The 12,619-nt window shown below is 43.5% G+C and overlaps 1 pseudogene; it reads right to left on the bottom strand.

Moving 5' to 3' along the window:
- Positions 1–8,223: 8,223 nt before the first annotated feature.
- Positions 8,224–10,018, bottom strand: LOC119815603 (annotated as a pseudogene).
- Between the last annotated feature and the right edge of the window lie 2,601 nt (positions 10,019–12,619).

Here is a 12,619-nt window from a genome sequence, read left to right as displayed (position 1 = left end):
AGAGCTGGCAATACACATGCAACATCTGTGAGACAGCAATACACATGCAACATTTGTGAGACAGCAATACACATGCAACATCTGTAAGAATGCAACATCTAAGAACCGGCAATACACATGCAACATCTGGGAGTTGGCAATACGCATGCAACATCTGTGAGACAGCAATACTCATGCAACATCTGTAAGTATGCAACATCTGAGAGCTGGCAATACTCATGCAACATCTGGGAGCTGGCAACACATATGCAACATTTGTGAGATGGCAATACACATGCAACATTTGTGAGACAGCAATACACATGCAACATTTGTGAGACAGCAATACACATGCAACATCTGTAAGTATGCAACATCTGAGAACCGGCAATACACAAGCAACATCTGAGAACCGGCAATACACATGCAATATTTGTGAGACAGCAATACACATGCAACATCTGTAAGTATGCAACATCTGAGAGCCGGCAATATTCATGCAACATCTGTAAAGAAGGAAGTTGGGAAGGAAAAGCTTCAGACTGCAATGCAGCTCTAAGAATTTCTCAGCCAAGCCAGTGTGGACACCCTATGCCATGACTGACTGTGAGAAAAGTCAGTAGTCTACCTGGTCCTGGTTAATTCAGCTAAATTCAATCATTAACTGGAAACAGCCCAGGGAAAAGAAACGTCACCTTAGCAGGAGTACTATTGTAGGTCTGTAGCCACTCAAGGCTGTCCCCCAACTACATTCCCTCAGTGAGTCTGCTCACAAGGAGAGCTGTGCCGTGCTCCTCCACATAGTCACACAGAAGGGAAAAATAAACAAACAAAACCCATTCCATTAGGTATTTAGTTAGAGGATGCACCTATGAAATTCCGACTATTTCAAGTTTTGTAATATATTAATGGACATCAGAACAAATCACCAACTTGGTATGCCACTTTCTATGTGGTATCTAAACAAAAATAATGTATAAATACTTTATTAGTGACAGTTATGATTTGAAAGAATAGCACCAAGTTACAGCTATTATTATTATTGAAAGTCAAAAAAAGGTTGGAGTAATCGTCCATTGCTTCTTTTTGATGAAGGAATTAGACACTACCTAGCATGAATCTTCAGGGGCTACTTCAAGGATGAACATGTACATGAACTACACTAGCCAGTTTCAAGTCAACATGACACCAGCTAGAGATATTTTGGAAGAGAGAACATCAATTGAGAAAATACCCCCACTATAATGCCCTGTGGGCAAGTTTATAGCACATTTTCTTGACTGATGATTGATGTGGAGGCTCATTGTGGATGGTGCCACTCCTGGGCATGTAGTCCTGCATTTTATTAAAAAGTTGGCTGAGCAGACCAAGGAGAACAAGCCAATTAAGCAGTATTCCTCCATGGTCTCTGCTTCAGTTCCTGCCTCTACGTTCCTGCCTGAGCTCCTGTCCTAGCTTCTCTTGATGATGGGACTCTAACTATAAGCCAAATAAGCCCTTCCTCCCAAAGCTGCTTTGGTCATGGTTTTTATCACAGCATCAGAAAGAAAACTAGAGAAGTGTCATATGTTCAGATCTTTGGAAAGAATCCCACAACTCTTATTTATTTAACACAAAAGCAAACAATTATTGAAGATTTATAGTAGGTATCTTTAAATAGCTAACTTCTTCAGTCATTTCAATAAGAATATAATTTATGATCTTTATTGATTATGTCTATCAGCAATAATGAATCTGGTAAAGAATGAAGACATATTGTATTTATATCTTGGAGAAAAACAAACACCAAGAACATTCGATATAACTAAAATGATGAAGGTGCCCTAAAGGTCAAAGCATCATGCCTCAGAGAAAGCCAGCCTTCTCTTTTTCCAAATAGTCATTAAATTATTTTTAAAAATAAGAACCAAGTGCCCTATTAAAGTCAGGTACTGTGTTAGGCACTGAGTATACAACCTGAGTGAACAATATTGAAAATGATAACTACATTCGTGGGCTTGTATTCTGGTAGTACAGAAAAGTAATAAGTAAATAAAGTGAATGTATTCTGTGTCAGCTAGTAATAAACATTGCAGGGAAATATAAAATAAAGGAGACAGGTCAGGATTGGACTTTTAACAAGATTGTTCAGGGAAGGCTTAACAGAAAGGGTACAGCAAGCAAAGACTTGGTGTTAGGAATAAGTAGCAACATTTATAACAAGGGTGGTATACGCTAAGGTTAAAAAGCACTGGAGGATCCTGACATGAGAGTATGCCTAGAGCTTAAAGGAGCAGCAAGGAAGTCAGTGTGACAGAAGGAAGTAAGAGATAGCAGATGAGGAAAGAGAATCTAGGCTCTTCTGGGCCCACCGCAAGGACTTTAACTGTTACAGCTTGGAGTCACCAGTCTACTCATGACTTTGAGTCACAGAAATGGGAGTGAGATGGGAGCCACTGAGAGAATTAGAGTGGAAGAGAGGAATGACTTGATTCACCTTCCAAAAGCTAACTAGTCTCTACAAAGAGGTTAGAGGATCAAGTAGAGGAGTGGGAACCAAGGAAGGCAGGTTAAAATGTGGTTGGTTGTATGCAGTTCAAAGGTAAAACTGGTGAACAGGAATGAGAATGAAGAAAGGGCAGAGGTGACATCTGTTGCATCTGTCATTTTTCATTAGATCAGGTAGAAGATTGGATGCTGCTTACTGACCTGAAGAATCCCATAGGACAGGTGGGTTTACGGAGAAAACTGGGGACTGAACTTTGGGCATAGAGATGTCTATTAGTGTCCAAAAGGAGAGGGCAGGCAGGTCCTAGTCAGTAGTTTGGGAAGGAGATGGGGTTGAAGTTGGATGTTTTGGGATCATCAATCAGCAGATGACTTTGAGTCACAGATACATGAGTGAATAGAGGGGAAAGAGTTTAAGGCCTAGGCCCAGGGAATCACCTGTGTTGGAAAACCACACACAAGAAAAGAGTATGAGGCTGTGAAGATGGTTCAGTCATTAATGTGTTTGCCCTAGAAGAACAAGAACAAGAATTCAATCCTCTAAACTGTGTGAAAATGCCTGGTGAGGACCCAGAAAGACAAACACTGCATGTTGTCTCTCACACGTGCTTTCTAGCTTCAAATGTTCACATTTATGTGCATGTTCAATTTCGAGTGTCTGTAGAGGTCAGGAAGTTAGAAAGAGTCCAACATCCAAAGGGATGGGAAAGGCCTTCAGGAATGAGGGGATATTAGGAACACACATGATGGGAAAATGGGGAAAATAATAGAGGTTAAAGGTTTAATCAAGGGTGGGAGGAGGAGAAGGAACAATGAAGAAGAGTAGGTGGGTTAACCAAAATTAAGAATATATGAGAAAGTCTTATAGAAACCTACTACTTTGCAAGATTATTTTAAATGTGATTTTGAAAAAGAAGTTCTAACAGAGGTACCCTGTATGGGTAGATAATGCTTCTCCTAGAAGACATGGATTACTAAGTGAAAATACTAGGTGTGGAATACTTCCTATGAATTTTTGGTCAATGAGGCTCCAGGGTTTCTCAAAACAACACAGGCTACTGCCGTTGCTTTGATCATCAATCACAGTTAGACGGTAAGGTTCTATTGCTGAAGACACGACATACTCTGGTTTTAAGCACAAAGAGAAATAAAACTGGAACTGGCCTGAAAACTTCTTCCACACTGGCTAGCTTCCATTGTACCCAAGGTGCTCTGTAGGCCACTGAAGGAGAGAGATGACCAAAGACTTACGTAGTAGTTAGTGAACCCTGCATACTCCATGCTGACCTGCCAAGCAGAATGCACCCATGGGTGCAATAGTGGCATGAGTGTTAGGGAAGTAACACAGCTATTATCTGATTTGACTCGAAATTCGTGGGAGGGAATTGATGCCTGGTACTCTAAATCTGGTCAAAAGCCATGGCTAGGGAGGTTAGAGGCCCTTGAGATGAGGGGGAAGAACCAATAACTGTTGTTTTGCTAAACAGGAATGTTGTCAAGCTGCCTTCTAAATATTTATGTTTGCACCCATAGATTATAGTAATCATTCTGAGGTTTTGGGTATATCACAGAAGAGTGACCAGAAAGAATGTTAAGAGGTGGGGGATAGGCAGAAATGCTGTCTTATAGACATGGCATGGCCATTACACTCATGAACTCATATCTTCTGCCGTTAGCTATGTAAGACCTGCCCCAAATCAAGCCAGTCAACATTTTAGCATAAATCTCACAGGTCTCATGAGGCTTCACATCTAGCTGAGGAACTATTCACAACTGATAACTTCTGAGGGAAGCGGGGGACCACTTTTCTTCAGGGCTGTAGCTGCTAGAAGGTTGCCCTTGCTCATGCAGATAGCACTAATCAGGCTTAGTAAAGCATCAAAGAGTGATGAGGAGGTGAGAAGATGTGGAGGTGAGATAGGGGCAGGTGTAGGGAGGTTAGGGGAGAATTGGTGGGAATAGTTGGGCAATGACGTGATCAAGGTACATTGTATACATAAATGAAATTGTCAAAGAAATTTTTTAAGAATATTTTCTAAATGCCTATGGCAGTGGCACTCACTTGTAACCCCAGCTCTGGGGAGGCACAGACAGACCAATTCCTGTGACTCACTCGTCAGTCAGCCTTGTCTAATAGTTGAGCTTCAGGCCCATGAATGACCCTATCTCAAAAGACAGCGGTAGGTGGCTCTTCTTGAAGCAAGTGATGACGCAGAGAGTTCGTGTGCTTGCCCTTAGGCAGAAGTATATTTGGACCTTATGAATATTTGACTACACAGAGGAACCCTGTCTCAAAACAATCTAAGCTACTTCTGACCTTTAACCTAGCAGCATTTAATCTATCAGCTGTTACATGTTACAGTAATATGTTGAGAGCCATTCTTTATGTGCGTGCCCCTCTCTGACCTCTTACACCATATGACAGAAAGACTCTAATTCAAATCTTTTAGGGAGATATCAGCATATGACACTTTGATGACTTCAAACTCTAGCTGAACTTGACACTATATCTTCAAGTGCTCATTTGATTGTATTCCTGTGATACGTGCCTGGAAGGCAATCCTACCTCTCTCCTTGAGTTTGCAGACACCTCCCGTGTTTTCCTTTGCATTTGAATATCCTGCTTTGGTTTGCCTTTGTGCTCCCATGCTCTGGGCAGGCAGGTAGAAGTGAGAGCAGCTCTACATCTGCAGGGCACAGTGGCCTGCTGCACATGGCCACTCCTGTAATCCATCACTATCAGCTCTTCTCTCCCGCACAGTGGGCATTTTTACCTCTCTTGTCTAATCTCATGAAACCTAACAGGCTACAAAATTCCAGGAAAAGTCTGGCCAGATTTCACAATGATTTGATTATCCTACGTTCCTACAAGTTCAGTTTCTCCTTTAAAAGAAAAAAAAACCTAAGATGTTACTTTGAAAAAAGATTTCTCTTGAAAACAACACTGCCCAAGAGGACTATTGCCTTTCATAATGTCCTTCCTGGAAAACCTATTATTTTCCATTTATAGCTAAAATTTTCGTGGTCATTTCCTCTGCAATGAACTACTTCCCAGGACTTCCCTTTCTCCTTATAATTAGTGCCTCAAACATTGGCAAAGACCAGGGAACAGAAAGCCACAAGAGCGCATTCCATGCTCTTGAAGGAAATTTTTTCATCACATCAGTTTATCTAATCAAATAAGAAGTTGTATTCCACACAAGAGGAGACGAAACAACCATACTGAAATACTGCTTTTTTGACGAGCATTCATTTATTCAACATTTATTTTAAGAACAGCTTCTACGGAAAAGTGAACTAAATAACAACAAAGTATAATGACATAAATGCATGAAAAAGCCACAATGAAACTCCTTACATTTTATGCTAAGTTTACAAATTAATTTAAAAGAGGCAGACAAATAAAATACAGCTATTACATATAAACTACATGGAGCTTGGAGAATATAGAGAGGGCTACACAAATCCTGTCCGGAAAGAATTTATAGTCTAGAGGAAAGAGAGTAGATGGGTCCCTGCTAAGGTGCAGTGGAGCATAGACTGGGGAAAGATTGTTGCTGGCAAGAGCCTGAAAGGAAGGCTGTGAGGACGTGGTAGCTAACTGGCTTGTGAGGAACAGGACGGACCTGGAGGGGAGTGGGAAGACTAAAGCGATGAGTGTGGAGCTGCCAGAGTAGTGGTGTGTGTGCAGGAAGGAAATGAGTCAATGCAGACACCCAATGATTAGATGGTTCGGTAGGATACATGAAGGGGTGTGAGCAGAGATTAAAGGGGAAGACAGGCTAGAGACAAGCCTGGCAACACTAAGACTAGCAGGAGGAAGTCTACACCAGTGAGAATCCTCCAGGGGATTGTAGGCAGGGGAAAAGGAAGGTTTGGGATGAGGTAATGCTAGAATGCCAAGGTCAACTACACAGGATTTGTACTGATGGTAGGCTGGGTGTTGATGAAGTTATAGCATAGCATGACAAGAAAAATTAGGGAGGAGGAGGAAGATTTCAAAGCCATTTTGAGATCAAAAGTGATACGACTTGGTATCTGACAGTCTGTGGATGGAAAGGGCAGAGGAGGGAGTAGTCAAAGTTGACCTGGAGATCTGACTGATTGGGACGGAATCATGAGAATTACAGGATGAGATGCTCAGGAGGGAAAACGCAAGTGGGAGAGTCTATTAAAGATGCCTGATGGCTGTTGGAAAATAATATTGCCCATTTAGAAAAAATGTCAAAGTTGAGGTAGAAACAAATGTTGAAACCATCTGCACAGATGGGAGGACCAAAGTCACGACTTTGAATGAGCCACAATTCTTGTTTGTAGATCACGAAGTCAAATGGTATTTTGCTGATTATCTAGTTTGGTGAATGTAGACAGCCAATATCAGATTATTACACTCTAGATATTTTACATGGTGAATGACCCAGTTTTGCAGTTCAGTCAATCAAATTAAACAAGTCATCCTCAATCTGCCCTTAGCTTTGGGCTGTGACGATATATCCAATGGGTGCACATGCTCACTGAAACTGAAAACCCAGCTCAGGCACTGATTTGTTGGTACTAATCTCGATGCCTCCAGGATCTCAGCTACTACCTGGTCAACAACACCACACATCAACAGCCCACTGGACAGTTTACAGAGCAAATAGCCTTCTTCCCACTTAGCCTGGCACCCACTTACTGTAATTAGAAAAAAATCTTCCCGCAAAAGAGAAAATATATCACCACAATACTATAGGAATGCAGACTAACACCTTCGTGTCTGAGAGGTTGGGTTGCCCTTGCGAAAGTCACAGTCTAAGGAGGAGTGACTTCTGAGGCTTCTGAGGGAATTTCAGCTAACGTATAAAGCCGATGTATATTACAACTTAAATGATTTCATTCTTCTGTGTAGAAACTTCAGTTGGAGACAAGAATGTGTGAGATATCTCTAACGCTTTTATTTATACAAGAAAACATAGACATCTGGACTCCGAAGAGCTGTAATCTGTCATGCATGAAGAAAACTCGGCTGTGACCAGTGCTTCCCCCATGGCAGGGAGGGTGCTGTCTACCCTTCATCTCAAGTCCAGTGACCAACTACTATTTAGAGAGCATGTAGGCTCATGTCTAACTTCCATTTTAAAAGGTAGGCTGAGCTGATGAATTGGACAACCTATACTCCCATAGTTTGTCAAGAGGGAAAAAATAGTATTTCCCACAGGCAGAAATGGGTTATACAACAAAGAAATTCTAAGGCTCATTGTCTTTCCTTTCCAAACAGATTTCCTAGAGGGACAAACAGGCCTTAGTGGAAAATAGCTAAGGACACTGCCAGCTATCTAGTCTCCATAGCCCTAACAGAGAGGCCTGCACCAAACACCTGTCAGATCCATAGACCACAAACCCATCTAAGACAATGCCAATCAAGTAAGAAATTCCTGCCCTGTTTCAACTCTTTTTCCCTACTCCATTCCAAGCCTGAGAAAGAAACCAGACTCCACCCACTGTCTATGCGTGCGAGGCTTAACAGAGGGAGACAATATCTGATTTTTTTTTCTTTTTTAAACCACATGAATGAATCTTTATTCAGTACAGACAGACATTTACAGCCAATAGCACAAAGGCCACAGACAAGAACGTGTAAGCACACCTGGGCTTTTAAGTTCTGGCTAGGCTCTCAAGTGCCTAACACGTTCCACTTGCCAGTCAGGGGGGAAAAACGTCACGTGGCAACGCCAACAACTTTAGAGCTCTTAATTCAGCCACTGATGACCATAATGAGGACCTTTGTTTGAACTAGCTCCTTTTCCAATCTAAAGTCACCTATTGGGTTAATTTCAAACTAGCAAAAGGTATCACCTGGCTAACATCATGCACTGGTGACAAGGATAGGTTCAGTGAGTTTTGAGCTCAGACGGCTGGACCTTCTGGCTGGTCATGTTCACCTCTGCATTCTGAGACTCAGTAGACTGAGGATAAAAGGGACCTACCAGCCAGGTGAGAGGCATGTTGTTAAGAAGGTCATTCATCACACCATCTAAGGATTCTTTAATTTTCTGCAACTGCCCCTTACTGGGAGTGAGGAAGCCATCGGCCACTTCCTTTAAAGGAGGCAACATTGCGGAACACTGAGTAGATGTCGCCTGCCATCACCCTCAAGTGGTTGGCCTGATCTTGGACATTCTGTGGCAACCCTTGGACGTTGGACAGGAGAGTCTGGCATGTAGTTTGGAGCTGCTGAGTCAGGTTGCAGGCAATAGCCAGAGTGCATGATTCCATGTGCTCAGCACAGTGGGATTCATCAGTGTCATGGTAGCCAATGCTTCTCTTCCACTCCCACCCACGAGACACAGAGCTTATCCTGGGCACCCTGCATGTTTTTCCTGGCAAATTCAATCAGATGGACACTGGAATGAAGCTGAGAAATGGTCTCCTGGCTTTTCTGTTTGGCATCTTTAACCTTGCTGAGAGCCTGCTGATAAGCCCGGGAGCAGAGCTTAGTGGACAGGGACCCCAATCTAACATAGTAACTTGGCTTCTGAACTATACCAAATTTGTCCATCTTTTTCACTTCTGTCTCTACCTCTTCATGAGTGAGAGGGAGGGAGGTACTGGTCTACTAGGAGCTCTGGCTTGGCAAGTGCATTTTCTACCCTGCTGCTCATGAGCTGCACCATCCGACTCCCCCCAAACTGTGTTGATGCCGCCATTGACTACAGACTTGGTCCTCTCCACGCTGCCAGTCACTGTTCCTTCAGTCTTCTCCACCACCCTGTGATAGTGCTGGCTACAGAATCTCTGGCCCCGGCCACAGTGGTCATCACTGCATTTTTTGCCCCATGATGGAGAAGGGTCATCTGTATATCTGTTGTTTCATTGGTTAATTAATAAAGAAAACTGCTTGGCCTGATAGGTCAGAACATAGGTAGGTGGAGTAGACAGAAAAGAATTGTGGGAGAAAGAAAGCAGAGTCAGACAGATGCTTCAGGCAGTCGCCATAGGCAGTCGCCATAGGCAGTCGCCATGCCTCTCCTCTCTGAGTTGAACGCAGGTTAAGATCCCTCCTGGTAAGCTACCACCTCATGGTGCTACACAGATTACTAAATATGGGTTAGTCAAGATGTGAAAATTAGCCAATAAGAGGCTGAAACTAATGGGCCAAGCAGTGTTTACATAAATACAGTTTCCGTGTAATTATTTAGGATGTAAAGCTAGCCGAGTGGCGGGACGCAGCCCCACCGCTCCATCTACAGCCCCAGTTACAGCACCTTTGGCATTGGCAACAAACTCAGCTGTCAGCTGATTCAGAATAGGCAGTCTTTCTTCCATCCTGTCTAGCCCCTTGAAGGCGTAGGTATTGGCAACAGCAATTTGTGGCTCCAGCTTCTGGATGATGGGCAGAGGTCACGGTCTTCACACCCTTCTCTGCCATCTCACACACAGATCTCAAATATGGATACTGGTCCTTTGTGCTGATATAAGTGGAGGACACCAGGTCATAGGTTGAGCTCACCAAGGGCAAGCTGGCCACCCTGGTCACCACGCTCGGTTGTGGATCAATTGCAACTGACACCATTTTTAAGCTCACAGCCAGGAGAGCAGGACAAAAAGCAAATCCACACAGTCCAGCCTGCAGCACCGACAATATCTGATTTTAAGTTAACTTAGAAGTGTTGACATTCTATAAACTGGACTTGCTGAGTAAAGACTGCATTTAACAACTTTAAAATCTTGTGTGTATGCTTACACTGCCCCATCTGTGTTGGATCTTAACTGGGGAGGAGGAGATTTGGTTTCAAATTACCTTTGGAGTGTTGAGAATTGATAAGCTGTACTTGTTGAAAAAAAGATCACTTACCAACTTAACATTTTGTTTGTCTGTCTGTCTGTTTGTTTGTCAGTTTGTACCAGGGTCACATTTCGGTGCCCCAGGCTGAGCTGGAATTCAAGGTCTTCCTGCCTCAGCTTCCTGAGTGCTGTTATTTCAGATGTTTGCCTCCACAACAAGCTGGAACATAGTTCCCACTTCTTCCGGCCTCCATCTCGCTTTCTTTCCCTTTCCTCCCCAACTTTCTTTCCCGCCTCTGATTCCCAAATGCCGGGCTATCTGCTGAACTTTCCCAGGCTGGGTACCTATCTGAAATTTTTATTCAGGACCAGTAGGTTCACCATGTCAATTGCACACACGGTTCCTCCCTCCTGTCCATTGCCTGCAAAGATTTGTGTGGGTCTGAGGAACATCACTGGTGGGGAATGACAGCAACAAATAAAACTAAAAGTGCCCTGACTCAGGCTTAGCCTCACACCGCAGAGGTGGGCAAAAGCCGTGCACGCAGAAGGAAACCGTCATTCCAGTATCAGCTGAGCTCAGCGCATCCTGAGAGAATTACGTAGAATTAGCTGACAGTCTCCTCCCAAATATTTCTACAAATCCCCAAAAGTCAGCAACCTACCCCATGGCTTCTCAGCATGCACCCCATTCTGTTCCTCATGTTTAGAAGAGAGACTCTCCCTCACTCTCCTCAGAACACTTCCACAGCAGGCCGTTACCTTTCAGCCTGCAGTTAGCCCTTGAGCAGGGGACATAAGCATCCTTTGTCTTTGAACCTCCTAGGCAGGTGTCTAACCTGTGCTGCTCCCACAGACTGGCAGCCTTCCGCTGTGTGGCTTTTCCCTAGATTTTCCTGCTTCTCGCTCTAGCTTCCTTTACCTTCTCATCCAGAAAGTCCTCATTTACTTTTTATGCTGATTGGTTTGGCTATTGCTGTGTTTCATTGCGCCATCCAAATCATGCCCTGGGGGCATCATCTCTGCTAAATAAAAGGCTATTTAATCCAGGGAGAAATTATGTTACTTCCTTCCAGGCTGTAGCTGCCGCAGCCACTCATGGTTTAGATAGTAATTGCTTTATCTTGGTCATAAGATGCAGCAACAGGGCTTGATTTGGAGGAGAGGGGTGTTTATTGCTACAGAGTGGTAGCAGGTGGCAAAGCTCCTGACCCTCAAGGAGCCTGACAGCAAAGGGTGCACTGATTGAAACAGCTTTAAAATTCTGGATCTGATAAAGTCAGCATGGGCCCTTTTTACTTTTCCTGCATCTACACACACACAGAGATACTTCCTTTGGTAGCTATGAGACATGGTGGCCATCACTCTCCCTGACATTGAAGCACAATGGAGCAAGTCCTGATTCAGCAGAAGGCTAGTGGCTTTCGAGTTTTATGAAGACTTATGCATCCAGAACAAAGGCCATGGGGAAAGGGTTTTAGCACCACACAGTCTGCTGAATTATTGAACCTGGCCTCATCGGAGTCCTTGCTCTGGTACCTGACAGTTAAGAACTCTTGTCAGCAACTACTGACAGCTCAAGCAATCTAGTGGAACTATCACAGACAGATGCAAAAGAATAAAAAGGAAATATCCTCTGTCTTCACAAAAGCAGCAAAGAGGATCTTAAGCCTTGACCAGTGGTGCTGTCCCATTTGTTATAAAGACACTAGGTATGGGAATATCCACCTCAACAGTAGTGCTCCAACAGAAGGGATGGTAGGAACAGTCTGGCAGGCAAGGGTCAGCAAAGAGGTAGGTAGCAGCTACAAATCTGGGCGCAGCAGATAGTGATGAGGAGTAACTGTTGATGGTGTAAGCACCCTTTAGAGGGGCTCTGTGAAAGTCTGTGCTTCCTTGAGTCAACAAGAAGCCTGTCAACTGGGGCTTTGTTGGCTGCTATTGACATTCGAGTTTAATATGATGTGGCTGCATTTGCAGTCAGCAGCTGCTAAATCCCGAGATATTTGGATTACACGACCATAAACGGCTTTTGTCTCTAAGTCCATGAAATTTACAGAGATACAAGGTTGCACTGCTGTGGAATTCCTCTGTGACTTTGACTCATTCTGCTGACAATGTTTTCCAGAATGCTATGAGAGAAATTTCCAAGTAAAATATTGCAAGCAACATAGGTAATAATATCTAAATAATGACCATGGCTGTTAGATTAGATGCTTTACCACCTCATCTGATTAAATGCTTACCATTGTTCTAAGAAGTGGCTGTGCTCCTCTCTCTTTCTCCCTCCACCCCTTCCTCCTCTCCTTACTATTTAGCCCTGGCTGCCCTAGAGCTCATGCTCCCCCAGTCTTCACCTTCCAGGTGCTAGAATTTTAGATATGGACAA

Source organism: Arvicola amphibius, chromosome 5 (assembly GCF_903992535.2).
Source record: "Arvicola amphibius chromosome 5, mArvAmp1.2, whole genome shotgun sequence".
Taxonomy (NCBI): domain Eukaryota; kingdom Metazoa; phylum Chordata; class Mammalia; order Rodentia; family Cricetidae; genus Arvicola; species Arvicola amphibius.
This window is presented reverse-complemented; position numbering and strand designations above follow the sequence as displayed.